This window comes from Charadrius vociferus, unplaced genomic scaffold, assembly GCF_000708025.1.
Source record: "Charadrius vociferus isolate BGI_N301 unplaced genomic scaffold, ASM70802v2 scaffold59, whole genome shotgun sequence".
NCBI classification, from domain to species: Eukaryota; Metazoa; Chordata; class Aves; order Charadriiformes; family Charadriidae; genus Charadrius; species Charadrius vociferus.
The window spans coordinates 7,337,920-7,355,253 of NW_009661371.1; the positions used below are offsets into that span (position 1 = coordinate 7,337,920).

The 17,334-nt window shown below is 36.2% G+C and overlaps 1 protein-coding gene across 1 annotated transcript in view; it reads right to left on the reverse strand.

The window, feature by feature from the left end:
* Positions 1-15,770, reverse strand: part of SPOCK3 (sparc/osteonectin, cwcv and kazal-like domains proteoglycan (testican) 3) — a 138,378-nt gene extending 122,608 nt beyond the window's left edge. The window contains exon 1 of the mRNA XM_009893732.1: positions 15,731-15,770. The gene's annotated coding sequence lies outside the window, so the exon portion shown is untranslated. The remainder of the gene's footprint in view (positions 1-15,730) is intronic.
* Positions 15,771-17,334: the final 1,564 nt, after the last annotated feature.

Below are 17,334 nucleotides of genomic sequence, written 5' to 3' on the forward strand. Positions count from 1 at the left end.
AAAAAGAGACTGCAAGAATTGCACTGAGCACTGATGATCCATGAGGCCCCTTATGTATTTAATAGGCTTTTTCCACCACAGATAATCCAAATTGTTTAGAATTTTGTGCTAAAAAATACATATCTGTGCAGCAACCATTCACAAATTGCACCTTTTAAATGAAAGGTAATGACAGGTGTTCACTGGTGAGTACCTAATGTTAGAAACCAGTTGTGCAAGACAACAGAATATCTACAAGGCAACGCCTTCCTGGCCCTATACTGGTATCAGCTTCAGCTGTGTTCCGTCCATTTTTCTCTTCTAAGAGTTTACTTTGAAGAAAATCTAACAGATTACAAAAGCGAAAGACTTATCCTAACTGATAACACATTCTGTGCATACGCACATTGTTTCATTTGCTACAAAAGAGAGAAGACAGGGTTGACTGGCTGTTTCTTTTAGGGTCAGAGTTTGTTTTATAAACCTAAGCGAAGTACCGAACAAAACTTGTGTTTGTGTGCACACACCTATGTATGTAAGACATAAAACTTTGTCTTAGCAGCTCTCTCCATCTGCAGGGTAATGAAGAATTTTAAGGGATTTTTGACACCATCTCTGTCAATTAGACATTGAAGAATATACCAGTGAGTTCATTAACTTCTCAGAGGTATTTCTTTATAGCTAACAGTTGACCAGAGAATCTGAGTGAAAGAACTGATTTGCGTATTTCCAAAGTGAACCATTTCTTAGGACCCTCTCCCACCAAAGATTTACCTATCACAGAATCACAGAATGATAGGGGTTGAAAGGGACCTCTGGTGATCATCTAGTCCAACCCCCCTGCCAGAACAGGGTCACCTACAACAGGTTGCACAGGATGGTGTCCAGGTGGGTTTTGAATGTCACCAGAGTCGGAGACTCCACCACCTCTCTGGGCAGCCTGTTCCAGTGCTCTGCCACCCTCTAAGTAAAGAAGTTGTTCCTCATGTTTAGATGTAACTTCCCATGTTCAAGTTTGTGCCCGTTACCTCTTGTCCTATCACTGGCCACCACTGAAAAAAAGACTGTTGCCATCCACCTGGCACCCTCCCTTTAAGTATTTGCAAGCACTGATAAGTCTTCTCTTCTCCAGACACATATACCACTTGGACACCAGGACACATAATCAATTCTAGAGTACATCCAAACCTTACAGTACCAATGCAATCTTCCAGTATTTGCTGACTCCATGGTTATCATGCCCTACATAAAAGTCTTGATCATCTCAGGTGTGGCATACATTCATTATACAGTAAGAATGGCTATGGGACTGCGTTAATACAGGAGCTACTATGTGAGCAGAGCCAGTAAGCCAACAGAGCTGTGGGTGCCAAAATCACAATAGTGTCTTTAGATTTCAAAGGCATGTTTAACACTCATGGTCTTGCTATCAACATCAACTCACATTATCACTCAGTAGTCTGGACTTCTTGTTCTCTGTTAGCTATGAAACCCCAACAGAAGTCTTTTTTTTTCCCTACCTTACATGAGATACATGGCATAACTTTTTCCAATACTTTTTTTGAGAAAATTTCTTAGCTACTGAACCAGTTTTAGTGATGCAGAAGTCACAGAAAAATGTATGTCCTTGGACAAAGTTTTTGAAAAGTTGCAGTATCTTACAACAGCAAGGGAGAGGCCAAATAAATCACTGATATAAAAATACAGAGTTTTGGAATGTGAAAAAGCCAACTACCTGAAGGGTCAAAGCCTGCCTGGACTGACACTGAAGTTTAGCAAGCCAGAGGATAAAATACAGAAAGAAATGTTGCTAGAAACTGTGAAAAGCAGTGCAAGTCTTTCTCTTTCTTCTTTCAATATCACATGCCGTACTCAATTTTATACAATGAAGTACAGAGGATCTAAATTTTATGAATATATTTTGCACAACCTCGCATTTTTAATTTTAACCTGCTTTTTAAAAATAACAAACTTATGGGCAGAATTAGTGACTTTCCCAGCTTTGAAAGGATTATAAAAAAATTTTTACATATATATATATATATATGAAAGCATGGAAATGGCTTGCCTTTTATTTTTTAAACCTGTTTACTTCATACATAGAACAGATAAATGGAAGATTTTCATGGAAAATGAAGGCTAAACCACAAGAAAACCATTTTCCAAAATCACAGTCTGAACTTGTTCATGCTGGAAAAGAACTGGACTCCCCTTACAATGCAGGAACATACCTGACTACGTCCGGTCTCTACTTGGAGTTATCCTAAATATCTTAAAACTACCACGAAAATGCATAAATTTATTCCAGGAAAAGTACCGTTGATTTAATCTAAGCATATAACTCCATTAACTAAGGAAATAGGTGGCATTGAGCCTTTAACTCTTCACTGCATCTTCTAGTGATCCCTGACAAAACACACCTGGCTTTACCCCAGCTCGCTCAGAGCACACAGACTTGCACTGACAACAACATATATTCCTTCCCATTTCCGCTAAAATAAGCAGCTGTGAAACAGTACAATGTTCACACCAGAAATATCACAAGTGTCACAATCCCACTGTGGAGACATTTCTGTATCCCTCAGAGCTATTTTCTTCAGCATGAAACAGACATCAATCTGAGTTTGTATCCAATTCACATTTACTAAAGTATCTTCACAATTATGAAGGCTAGAGGCCTTTTTTTTCTTCCACAATTGAAGTGAGAATGTAGATTGTACAGTGCAATCATACTTTAAAAATAGGTGATGGTTTCCACTACAGTGAGGAGACTCTAGATGTAAGCCAGAAATAATTTCTTTATTAATGCTATCATGCATCAGCTGACTTTCCAGGAAGTCAGATACAACCAGCTTCTAAAGACATAGGTCTGATCTTAGCTTTCTTAACTAGATAATATTCAGCTTTATTTAGCTCCTAATATCGATAAGAGTGTGCTTGCTGCAGGTTACTTGCCTATATGCATACTTTACATTTGTCCATATATTTGCCTAAAATAATATCAAATATCGTGTTAATTAAGCTTCAATAAAAAGAAAAATACAATTGTCAAAGTTTTACAAAAGTATAAAATGCTTTGTAACATCTATTTCTCTAAGAACTTATATTGTAAATGAAAAATAATTTGCTATCTGCAGAAAAATTATAGAACAGGATTAGGATCACCTGCTGACTTTTATAGATGGATAGGCATTTGTTATTCTCACAGCTAAGGAAGCAATTAATATTCAAAAAATGATTCAATTATAACTAATGGATCTATTTATTTATAACATAAATTTGGAAAAGCAATTCAGCAAAGTTTCCCATCATCTCTTCTATAAGTTAATTTACAGCGAGCACTCCCGGAAACTGACATTAGCTAGAACATCATTTTTATTGGGAATATAATAGGAAACTACAATTACAATATAACAGGAAATTACAATTCTCACAAACAAGGAGGGGCTGGTGGGGAATGTGAAGCTCAAGGGCAGCCTTGGCTGCAGTGACCATGAGACAGTGGAGTTTAAGATCCTTAGGGCAGTGAGGAGGGCACACAGCAAGCTCACTACCCTGGACTTCAGGAGAGCAGACCTTGGCCTCTTCAAGGATCTGCCTGGTAGAGTACCATGGGATAAAGCCCCGGAGGAGAAGAGGGGCCCAAGAAAGCCGGTTAAGATTCAAGGATCACCTCCTCCAAGCTCAGGAGCAATGCATCTCAAGAAAGAGTAAGTCAGACAAAAACACCAGATGGCTTCCATGGATGAACAAGGAGCTCCTGGACAAACTCAAACACAAAAAGGCAGCCTAACAGAGGGCGGAAGCAAGGACAGGTAGCCCAGGAGGAAAACAGAGAAATTGTCTGAGCAGCCAGGGATCAGGCTAGGAAAGCTAAAGCCCTAAGAGAATTAAATCCCGCCAGTGACATCAAGGGCAACAAGAAAAGCTTCTACAGGTATGCCAATGATAAAAGAAAGACTAGGGAAAATGTGGGCCCTCTTCAGAAGTTTCTAAGCCACCATCCATCATATTTGAGAAGTCGTGTCAGTCTGGTGAAGTTCCCACTGATTGGAAAAGGAGAAACATAACCCCCATTTTTAAAAAGGGAGAAAAGGAAGACCTGGGGAACTACAGGCCAGTCAGTCTCACCTCTGTGCCTGCCAAGATCATGGAGCAGATCCTCCTGGAAACTACACTAAGGCATATGGAAAATAAAGAGATGATCGGTGACAGCCAACACAGCTTCACTAAAGGCAAATTGTGTCTGACAAATTTGGTCGCCTTCTACAACGGGGTAACAGCATTGGTGGATAAGGGAAGAGCAATTGGCATCATCTACCTGGACTTGTTTAAAGCATTTGACACTGTCCCGCATGACATCCTTGTCTATAAATTCGAGAAACATGGATTTGACAGATGGATAAGGAATTGGCTGGATGGTCACACTCAAAGAGTTGTGGTCAACAGCTTGATGTCCAAGTGGAGACCAATGATAAGTGGCATTCCTCAGGGGTCCGTATTGGGACCGGCACTGTTCAACATCTTTGTTGGCAACATGGACAGTGGGACTGAGTGCACCCTCAGCAAGTTTGCTGATGACACCAAGCTGTGCGGTGCTGTCAACATGCTGGAGAGAAGAAATGCCATCCAGAGGGACCTGGACAAGCTTCAGAGGTGGGTGCATACAAACCTCAAGAAGCACAACCAGGCCAAGTGCAAGGTCCTGCATGTGGGTCAGAGAAATAAATCCCAAGCACAAATACAGCCTGGGCAGGGAATGGATTGAGAGCAGACCTGTCAAGCAGCACCTAGCGGTGTTGGTTGATGAGAAGCTCAACGGAAGCAGGCAATGTGCGCTTGCAGCCCAGAAAGCCAACCACATCCTGGGCTGCATCAAAAGAAGCATGGCCAGCAGGTCAAGGGAGGTGATTCTGCCCCTCTACTCTGCTCTGGTGAGACCCGACCTGGAGTACTGCATCCAGTACATATCTACTGAGAATAAACACCTTTTAACTTCAACAAGAAAATGAATCATTGTGCAGCCAACAATCTGAGAATCATGAATATAAGTGAGAGAATAAACAGAAATAGCCTACCTCAGTAACCTGTTGTGGTTTACCTGAAAAAGAAGAATCTCAAATTTTTGTTTCTTCTCCCAGGGAATGAATTGCCCATTTACGATTCGCTATATAACATGAAAAGCAAAAGGAGCAGCTACAGCTGGATGTTCACAAGAGGCATCTTCTTGTATGTGTTCCATCTGGCCACATGAATCTACAACTTCAGTAAGAAGGACAGAGAGAAGGTTTTTCTGTAGGTGGCCAAGCAAGTAATTCAGAGTTTAGATTCAAACACCTGAATGTTCTGGGCTGTCTAGAAGTCTGGTTTCTAATTTGTGAGCAAATGCTTCAACAATTAAGGTGGCCATATGCATGGAGGTTGCTTCTACCCAAGAAATACCTAGTGTCACGAGTGCTCATAAGTCTCCATACTGATGAATCAGGGACAATTTTGTAAAGTCTCTTATCAGGCTTCTGTTGAGATGCATCACTGTTCCTAGCATTTTATACTACTAAGCTCTGGTACATTAGCACCGAGTGTCAAGTTGCCCTGCAACGGTTACAGTTGTGCTAGTTAAGGTTCTGGTAAGCAAAGAAACATCAAAAAAAACCCATCAGGAAACTCAATACTGGGTTAGAACCACCTCACACATAAAATAAAGTACTGCCATGTTTCCCTTTTGCTCACTGCTGCAAGTAAAGTTTAAAAAAAATGTACATAAAAATGCACTCATACTGTTTCATAATACGGTACCTCCTATTCTGGGTACTGTTAATGTAAGTTAAAATAATTACTGAAAAAAAAAAAAGCTGGAGGTTTCTATTCTTCCTCTGGAACAAACCCACTAAAGCTTGATCTCTTTTTCACAGTTTCAAAATACTTCATTCATTCTTTCTCTACTTTCTTTAAAACAATCGTCTCCATTGAACCACACATTTCACATTTTTTAGTTACTCGTACAGAAGTTTAAGCCTTATTTATATGTTCTACCCCACTCCCTACCCCCACCCCACCCCCATTCTAGCTCACAGAAGAAGAGATATTTTTGTCCTGGAGAAGGGAAACTGCACAGGACATGTTCCACCAAGAGCTTTTTTATTCTAGTCTCCAACTGAGAAACTTTACTCTCAGCAACCTCAACAATATGATATGAGGGGTGAGCAAGTGGGCAGATTCCAGGATGAACAGCTAGGACAGATAACTTATATCATAAAAATGTCTGTGTGGGTGCATGTAGCCCCATGACTAAATGTGTGTAAAACAGCTAGTAAGCATCTGTGTCCCACTTGTTTGTTGTTTTGGTTTAGGGTTTGGGTTTTTTTTGAATAGAACTGTTTACTGCTGATTGCCAAATAACCAGTATATCATTTAAGGACCCTCTCATTTTCTTCAAAAGTTTTATTTTCTAAATCTCTAAAATCATAAAAAATGCAGTCTCTTGGAAGGACTTCTGACCAAGTTCCACATTTCTGTCCTACACGCTTCATCTCAAATTCAAACTGTGAGCTTAGCAACATCACTTAAGGCACTCTACCATCTTTCAGCATTGTGGTAAGCAATGTGCATTAGACTTCTCATCTATGAAACAGAGATGTTGCAACTCTTCATATACTGATGCTTAGTAAATGTTTTGATATCTTTCCTATTAAACTCTCGTTTGAAATCTGTAGAAATTAACAGATATTACACTACCATAGGCTGTAGTTTTCCTAACAGAGTTTTTCCCTGAATGAAAGTTATAATTAATTCTACTTATTTACTCAGGTTTCAGGCAAGGATGCAAGTATGGCTGGGAGAGAGTGAGGGGAATATGAAATCTAAAACTTTGGTATCAAGATTTTAAGAGCAATTAACGACTCCAAGTTTCTCAAACACTGAGTGCTTACTTTCAGACTTTCAAAAGACATTTGAGCTTCCATAGCCCAAAAGTCGATGTAAATGAGAAATTCCATGAAGTAAGTTTCAAATGCCAACCTTATTTATATCTGTGCAAATTTAGAAAAGATCCTATTTATTTAAATTGCCAAAGAACAGTTACTTTGGACTCAGACTGGTGTAACTGACCATAAAATTAAGACAACTATATCCAGTTTCTTCCATATATAATAAGAAATTCTCAAATATTCTACAAAAATATCTAGAATAGTTGGGACTAGTAGAAATGCACATGCAGACTTGGCTGGCATCCTTTAATATTTCAGCATCTTTAGTGCAGCACTTTGTTTTCAAAATACAATGTCCACTTTCTTGATTTTGCAGAAAGAAATAACACCTTAAGACTACCTGAAAGTTCACAATGGTAATATATCACTAGCAAACAGTTAAGCATTATATTATCTTTTCCTAAATACACTAAATCATAATTTAAAGACATGCTGGATGCCTCAGAACCGACTTCTGGGATCTCCAACTGAGACAATCAGTGGAAAGAAACATTTGCATACCTGTAAGAGCAGAACAGCATCGTCTTGAAACTTCTCCCACCTATTATCTCACATGCCAAAGATGCTTACTCTTGCAAGACAACATGCTATAAGAGGTATTTTAATTATTCCAGTCTCTTGGAGAACTGGTCAATTTCTGCATTTAATTATGCATTTTTATGTTAAATTAAAGAAGGCATTTTAATCAGAATTTTTTTTACTGTAATACACTTCAGCTTTTAAAAGATTTAAACCAACTGAAACAGAATCCAGTAGACTATTCATATAGAGTATCTAATAGCATCAGAAAGATACATAGATATTTTGAAGAAATCTAACATAACAAAAATAATCAGGAAATGTAATAAAACTAAATGAACACCTCCACAAAAAATACATTCCATAAAGAAGTAAAAAAAGTTGAAATCACATCTTCATTGCAATATTCAGTCAGTCAAGCTTTTCTATACATCCTAGCTCAGACAAATGGTCTATAAAAAGTGCTTTCAGCATAAAATACTGAAATTAAAGACAAACCTCAAATGCTTCAGTTTTCCAGTATTTAAAGATATTTCACTGTTACAAGCTAACAACCACAAATATGCCAAACCTGTAAAAGTTCCAAATAGATTTAAGTGGCCATTAGAGAAAAAAAAAAAAAAAACAAAAAAACCCAACCAAAACGTAAAAATTTATCTTCTGTAAAATTATAAATGTAAAGAAATTGGACCTACTCCATTAAAAATTTCCTTTGTAATGTTCTTTCCAGAGTTTCTCTTGGATCACTAGATTCATGTTTGCATGAAACACTTCTGGTCTCCAGATTGAGAGAACCCCGTAGTTTGGAAATACAGACAGGTGTTCTGTAGTTACTAGCTTGCAATAAAGAAATCTACAATTTCAGTCACTTTTGAGTATGCACCTGTGTCCTGACTGATAGCTATCAACACCTGGCATAGCACAGAAAAGGAAGTTGTTGTGTACATGGACAGGATGCAGTGATGGAGGAACACTGGAGGTAAGAAGTCAAGTGAAGTGACTTCAGAGTGGAAGAGTGTGAAATACTTCAGACAGGGAGGTCCACAGCCAAACCTGGCCTTTCTCTCCAAAAGGCACCTTGACTCAATATAACAATTAGACAGCTTAGACTTATTTTTTGTATCTGCAGATAAATACAGAAAATGTCTCATGAATACCAGTGAGCATTTTACTAACAATGTAGGTTTATCACTAGCAAAAATATTTTTTATAATACCAACATTCATCTTTTATCTGACCTACAGATATGTTTTGCAGTTTTTCTTAAGTCCTGTTTTGAAAATTTTGAGGTTGTACCTATCCATTTCCCAGCATAGGTTTCAATACATGAGGCAATCAATTTGTTTCCACCCATGAACACATTTTTATTAATGAAATGTTAGTTTGAAACCTGAGACTTGGAGATGTCTCTATCTTACAGGGAGAAAGTCTCATTTAAAATGAGACCTAGCTAAATAAAAAAAAAAAAAGCCCAAATATATTTAATCGCACTTTATGTAGCATATAAAAGCAGAGTAAATGTTCCGGAAGCATATGATTCTTTTCTACTCTTATTTAAAGCACTTAAAGTACTCTCCCTGGATAAAAAAATAAAATCATAAAAATGTAAATTCTGGATCTGCCCTTTAGTCTGTCTCACTGATTCTCAAACCTAATATATTCGAGGTCCAAATAATAAAATTGTTTTTATTTACTGCTGGCCATGCAGATTCTGACATGAGAGGTCAAGTGGTTTCTTAAAGTTTCATAGATGATAAATAATGGCACAATTTATGTCAATTATCTAAGAACTTCAGGCACAACCTTGAAATTGTGTCATTCTCTCACAATCGTGTCCATCAAAAAGGAAGAACAATGCAGAATACATGCCAATGCCATACTGCAACTTATTCATCCTGGGATGTATGTTCTTTACACACTGTAAATTAAAGGTTTGTAAAGAGTTACGTGTACATCAACCGGAGATAAACAGGATTACAGAATGAGACAAGAAACATCTTAGTTAAGAAAACAACTTAAATAAGGAAACAGGTTTTTACATAAAGGCAAATTTGAACATTTAAAATGTGCTTTAAGAGCTGTCATTTGTCTATTCAAGTTCAAGAGAACTATGTACAGCCTTTTTTCTTCTTTGCATTCTTTGGTTGGTGATTTTAAAGGGATTCATTAAGCTGCTTCTTTTTCCTTCACCACTAAACAGTAGTGTGTTATTTCAGATTTCATATTCTTAGTACCTACCTGTATAAGCTATTTTACAAGCTTTCTTATTAAATTCCTGTGGCAAACATAAGAAAGTTCATTAGCCCATGAGATGAGCCTGTAAAGAAGAAGTCGTCCTAGTACACACCCAAACATTTTCAGGGACACAGTCCTCAGGGACTGACGGCACCCATGACCCAAGGCAGTTAGCTGGGACATCCCAGCACAGTAGACAGAAGTAGGAGGATTTTAAAAATGAGGAGATTTGCAGGACTAAACTTTAGCAGCTTTGTGAAATGCAAAGAAACAGTTCCACATGCTCAGCATGTTGCCAGCTTAAGAGGGTCTGACACCCTACTTCTAGCAAGTTACTGTGGCCATGTGTCACATTTCCACTTTTCTGAAATAATTGTTTGTGGGTCTGAATGGCTACCTGAATCCACAATTTTGCCAGGTTAAAAAAACCCCAAACAAACGAAAAATAAACTTCTAAATTTACCTTATGAGAATTCAAGATTTGGTGATTCTACAGACCTAACATTAGGGCATAAAGTAAGGGTGGCAGGGGAGCAGGAACAAAGGGTTAAAATGCCACTGAAAGCAAGCACTATGGTATTATGGGCTGGGTTTAGCCTCCCTAAAAATCCTTTATAAAGCCTTTTTAAAAATAGCTGTAAGAATTTAAAATCCATTCAATGATTCTACAGAAATAAATACTGAAACAATTTGAGATGCACAACTAGAAAAACAGATGTGTACTACCCGGTGAACCTGAGTTAGAAGCCAAGACTGTGAACCGTATAGGACAAGGCACTTGCATGGTGTTACCATAGTAGAGAAATTTATAAAAGAAATAATAAAGAACCACTAAAGCACAGCATCAGATAATGAAGAAGAAGCACCATTGAAGCATTCCTCAGACATCTACAAAAGATCTTTTTAGGCAAAGGCTGGCTGAAAGTAATAAAAAGCAGTGGGAATCTGTTAACACAGGATTTGGTGTATTTTCTTGGTAAACAGGATTCCTAAACATACCTAAATACCTGAAGCTAGAAACTGTTCACCAGATTAGAATGATGGCTCAGATAAAGAAATGGTGCCTTTGTAGGAGGACACTATGAATTTCAAAAAGAATAGAACTGAAAAGCTGTTAAAAATATTTCATGCTTATTTACTATTAAGACTAAACTATATATAAAGTGATATCTGATGCATTTTAATTGCAAAGTACTGCAATTTATCTTGAAAGTGATGGATATACATAGTGATGGATATACATTTCTAGTTTTAAAACATCAATAGTTTTGCTATAAATCTAGATCACGAGTTCATATATCAAATGTAGCAGAGTTAAATCTACATGACTTTTCACAGTCTTCAACTAATGAATCTTCATTAAACTCCCTTATGAATTCCCAGGGCTTGCAAATGAGTGAATCAAATTATTTTATTTAGTATTACTCTAAATGGTTTCAGTTCACAGTACAGAAATGTAATCACAAATTACAGATATGTGCTTGCATGTATTTGCATATTTTTAGTTACCAAAATTATTACAGAACTAGGTAGGTGAACCACAAAGAGCTAAAAGGTAAAGGCTCAACTGAAATATAAGTGTTTGAAATTGTTTCAAAATCTATTTCTGCTGTAAAATGGTATCTATGATATTTCTGCTGTAATCAGACATCTAACATAACCTGATACTATGAAAGTCAAAAATAATTCAGCAGAATGGTCTATAAGAAATGTTACAAATATATCTACAAACCAACTATACCTTCAGGGTGTTCATCCTCCATGGAAATGTCATTTCATATTTTTTCCATTACATTAAAATACTCCACTGTTCCTCCAAGGTATTTCTATTGAGCAAAGGAAAACATCCTTTGCGCTTTAAAAAATTAAGGCAGTGTCTTTGTGTATGCAATTTTATTCAATAACTACACCCTTCAAGCTCTGCTACCATCTGTAGTCTATGTACCAAAATGTACCACACATACCAAAAGTATCCTGCATACTTTTATCTGATGTAAAAGTGGTATACGAAGAAAACATGTTAGCAAGCATTGTTTGTTTTTTTTAATTTGAGAAAACATTGACAAAAAACATACATTAAAGCTACTAAACTAGTCAACCTGGAATAGTCTGAAACACAAAACATCCTAACTGCTTGCTTCTAAAGTCATTGAAAGGACACAACTTGCCTTCTAGCAGTAACTAAATACAATTAATATAGCATTCAGATGCGTTCCAACAATAATGTCTACCCCACGATTGTTTATTAAGGATTTACATTGTGATATTTATAGAAATACATATACATAGATGCACACACACACATATAAATCATATACAGTCAAAACATTTATTTAAATACATTTTTCTATCATATGTATATAAGCAAAAGATAGGTCAACGGGAACAAGTACTCTTTGGACAAATGTCAGAAGTTGCTTTAAGGAATGGCACTGGTGGATTGCAATGCTAGTTATAATATTTTTCCATCTTTTAGAACAACTTCCATTTTGCAGCCCAGGAGTTAATATCACTATACATTTTCATAGTAAGGGCTAACCTCCTGGAATGCTTGGACGTATATTTCCATATAACCACTCGTATTACTGCCAATGGAATTACACAGATCCATCTACCTGAGAAATTTTGACATACTCAATCATATTAATGTAAGAATGCCTTTCAAAATATACCGAAGTACAGAAGAGTGAATTAAGACACTATCAAGACACTCATTTTATTATCATATGCTTGCCTATTGAATCCTTGAACCACAGACTTTTCAAGTACTATAAGAAAAAATTAGCATTAAGATTTGAGTCCAGATTAAGGATGCATTTTGAAAAAAATATAAAGATATACTGTCCATATACAGTAACTCTATGAAAATCTTAGAAAAGGCTTTAATAGTCATATAAATCTTATGAAAATAAGAACTATGGGTAGACCTCAAGTATATGCCTATATCGCAAGCACTGGTTCCTCAGAAATACTACCTGCAAAACAATATGGGTGTTGTATAAAAATAATTTGAAAAAAGTTCCCCTGCTGATTTCAAGACGAATATGGATAAAGAAAATAATGAACGTAAATAATGAGAACCCATTTGTCTGACTACTAGTAAGATCGACAAGGAGCTACATGTGTACCAGGGACCTGCACCACAAACTAAAAGACAAAGGGGTATAACAGAGATTGAGCATTTTTAAATAACAACTAACAATGTGAAAACACAGACACAAAGCTAAATATTCCACCACCATCTCTATTACGAATAGTCATCTGGGGTTTATGCAGTTTAAAGGTCTTCATATTTTGTTCATATATAGATTTTTAAAATTTCAAATATCTATTTGTAGTTTCATAATGTAAAGTTGCCATAATTTAAATCAGAAAAAAAAAAAATCTGTAAGAGCACTAGTAATTCCTATAATCCATTGTTTTCATAGAAAATAGAAAAAGATATCCTGTCTAGTAGACCTGGACTTCAGATCTTTTAATGCCAGAAATATTCCTTGCTTATTCTATATTTTACAGGTAAGTTTCTGTAAAGTCAAATACAAAGAAATAAAACACTGAGAGATAAATTAATGATATTATTTATTTCTGTCCTCAAAGAACTCAATTCAATATCATTGCCAAATTCAGTACAAAGACTGTAGCAGTTATTGCTGGAAAACTGAAAAGCAGTGCACTGGCAGGTAAAAATACCTGATAGTCTTTAAATGATAAATTGACAATTTAAGACAGTAGGAACATCTTTTAATAATAAAGTGTTCCCAACTAGCATTATTTGGTTTTCAGTTATAAATTACACAGTAAAATATAGATCAAATTACTCAGCAAATGCATTTCACTCTTCAATGTTAATTTTCAGCTAACAAAAATATGAAAATAGAAAGTGGAACTCCGAAGGCAGGCTTTTAAAATATTCACTACCCAATACACAATGCATTTTGCAAACAAGGTAGGACAGATAACCTTAATATGTTTTCTTAGTTGGTGACGTGGTTTGGCCTCATCTGCCAACAAAGAACCACTCAGCCGCTCAGTCAACCCCCACAGCCGTGGGAAAAATCAGAGGAAAAAGGCAAAACTCATGGGTTGAGAGAGGGCAGTTTAACAGAACTGCAAAAGGGAAAACAATAACAATAACACCAATAAAGGGATACACAAACACGATTACAGTATCACCGCTCACTGACCGGACCCAGACGGCCACAGCCCACCCCCAAGCGGCGACTGCCTCCCCCTCCCCCAGCTAGCTGCCTCTTATAGCCTGGGCACGGGCCTGGGCAGGTATGGAATACCTGTGTCCCTTGCCACATCCCTGGGAAAATTAACCCATCCCTGTCGGAACCAGGAGAGTTGAGTTGTTTGTAAATTCAGGAAAGTATTCTACAAACATTAAGATCAGGATCCCCCAAAGAATTCAGAGTAATAGAACAAGCCAGAGTGTGTAAAAGTGCAAATCCAGTGGAAAAAAAAATAGTGTTGCAGTGTATCTTCTGAAAAACTAACATCCAATTGATGTGATAAAAAAAAAAAAACAAACCATAAGTAAAATTTACAGTGTATTCAATGTCTTCTGATGAAAGATTTTGCCACCAATAGGTCATTAAAATATAACCTATTCCGGTTCCCATACTAAAAACATATTTGCAGACCATGTCCCTCTATAGAAAACCAGAGAAGAAAACGAATTAACTAAAGGTTCTTTGTAGTGAAGTGATAAGCCTGCTTCGTAGATGAGATACTTCACCAAAAGAAAGAAATGTTTTTCTCTGAGGAGTCAGAAGACTAAAGTCAAGTACTTTTCCTAATGTATTAGTGTATAATGAGGAGAGATGCATGGTCTGTGAAATTGTCAGGTTCTAAAATATTCAGGCTGCCATGGTTCTAAATTAATATTTACAAATTTCCACAATACCAGAAGAAAATCACCACAATTCACAGAGTAGTGATAACACAAACATGACTTTTTTTCCCCTCTCTCCACTCCTCTCTCCCACAAACTGGTAAAACAAGCCGTGTGCATTAATTTAAGAAATTAAGACATTTCCTTTCACAGGCTTACTACTGTAATCCTGAATTAAAGTGACAAAGGCATAGAACGTGGTAGAAAGTCCATCTCTAAGAGATGTGGCTGTAAGAAAATACAATTCATTATGTATCTCCCTTAAAAGTCAGTATCCATTATGGAGGAAGTTCCTCAAATTGAGTAAACATTATTTTTGCAACATATTTTTATCTCAGTCTCTTGTGTAGAATCCCTACACTGTTTCTTCATTGCATTTGTGCCACTGGTATTATCAGAAAAGACAGTCTCTGAAGTGCTCTTTGTAGCAGTTAAAAGTATCAAGATTCTCTCACAAAGGCAGTCATACACTTTGAAACAACATACATAAAGTGGATTATATTGACAGTAAATATTAAGTTGCAATGCCTGGGGAGGGAATGTTTAATGTGAAAATTTGCTGTGTTTGCTCAAATTATTCTAACGGTGAAAGTGTCGTACTGTAGCATTCTCAAAGCTCCATCTGTGTTTTGCCCCAAGACAGATCACTTGAACATGACAGAGACTTCCAAACCTGTTTTTCTAGACCTTCTTTTATCAGCCAGATGTAAAAAGACTTTCACCATTTTAATGAATATTTTAAACTGCAAAAGACAAACATCAGATTGCACATCTTTTTTTTTTTCTTCAAATGTCCTACTGAGAGCACAATAGTACTTAAGTTAAATATATAAATAAAACAAAACAAAACCTCCCAAACCCCATGAACTTTTTTATATGAGGGAAACTTTAGCTACTTTGGAGGTTTCTAATCCTCCTGTCTCTGTCTCTAACCAATGAAAGTTTGCAAAAATCACAGATAGAAAATGATGGTCAGGGTGAATTTCTGGCCCTCTTTAAATCAATCATTTGAAGAGGAAGAAAATGACACAATTTTGTAGGTATTCTAGAACAGGAGCACAATAATAAATACTTGAATTTTATCCCATACATATAACTAGTAGCAGAAACTTACCTTGATCAAATGGTTTACCCGGACTCCATGTACGAAAATAATCATCCTGGAGAGGGAGAAACAACCTACATTTAGTAAAACATAAGGAATCAATGCATACATTAAAAACTCACATAATCATGAAAGACAGAAGATGTATACCAACCTCCACTTCCTAGAAAAGGCAAGCAGTAAAAAAAACAAATGAGAAAAACATTACAGTCATCATAATGGGACAAATTACTCATATAGAATAAAACAGTGTAATTCAGAGGCCATTTGCACTTATTAAGTAAAAATGCTATTCAAACAATGTTACTTACTAGCATTTAAAATAGAAAACGCACTTCTCACAGTGCTTATATAGGTAATGTTTCTAACATTGCTTTTAAAATGTTACAGTTTTCCTGTACTTTAAGTTCTAAAGTACTGAAAAGCTTAATTACATTTTCTATTAATGATTTCTCAAAATCAAAGCTGCAAAGTCATCACCAACAAAATATAACTACATTTTAAAGAATGATACACAAATTTTAGAAAAATAAATATTCTGCTATGTAGTTTTCAACTGCATCAGTAAGATCTATCATTAAATAAGTCTAATTACCACTATTTTCTACAAATCATCTTCCTAAACATAAAATATCCTCCTAATTATGTAATCAGCTGTATTAGGCTACAATTTCAAGAAGGGAAAACTTGTATTAACTAAATTGCTTTCAAGATTTTGAGAAATTTGATAATAAATTATAAAATCATAGCTGAGGCATAAATAAATTGATCTGCACACCTCAGATAATAGGTGGAGCAGAAAAATGACTAGAATTATTTATTATTATATCTTAACTAAACTTGCTATTCTTTAGAAAAAAAAACATTAAAATGACTGTACCCAACATTTAAATGTCTGCATAAATTAAGGTTCACAAACTGCAGTGGGTGCATTGTCACATCCAGCAGTTCCATCCCACTCGCCAAAAGATCATCAAAACCATCATAAAGAAACCTCAATTTATAAAAAGTGAGCTACTGGGAAAACGTGAGTCTCGTACAGATGTCAAAGCCACATAATGACAAAAACGATCAAGGATCAAGCACATTTTTAGAGGAACAAAACACTCTGGGTTTTAATAGTTCAACAGTTTTACCTCAAAGGGCAAAAAAAGCAGTTGCAGCCCAAACTGTATGTCACTGATAATGTTTTATTAGTAAAATGCTTGTTATGGAAATATGTGCTTTGAAAGAGGAAGGAAGAAATGAGCAGAACCTGGAAGTGCAGAATAGAACCATAGTTCTGTACCAATACTTTCACATTCCTTTACTTGCTATTTTTTGAAAGTAAATAAATACAAAAAGATATATGGAATGACTTTTTTCTTTTTTAAATCATGGAAGAGACATGCAGAAATTACAATAGTGTTTTCCAATTATAGCCCTCCCAATAGTAACTATGGAGATGTTACTCCTATAGTGGTGTTCTGAACAGGTTTGAGCTATCTTTAATGAAATGCTCTTCCATGAATCACATCACACTGGCAAAACTTTCAATTCTTGAAAAACCATAACAGTTGTAGATTCTCTTTCCATTTCTACTACATCAGTAATGTTCACTCACAATGAGCCTA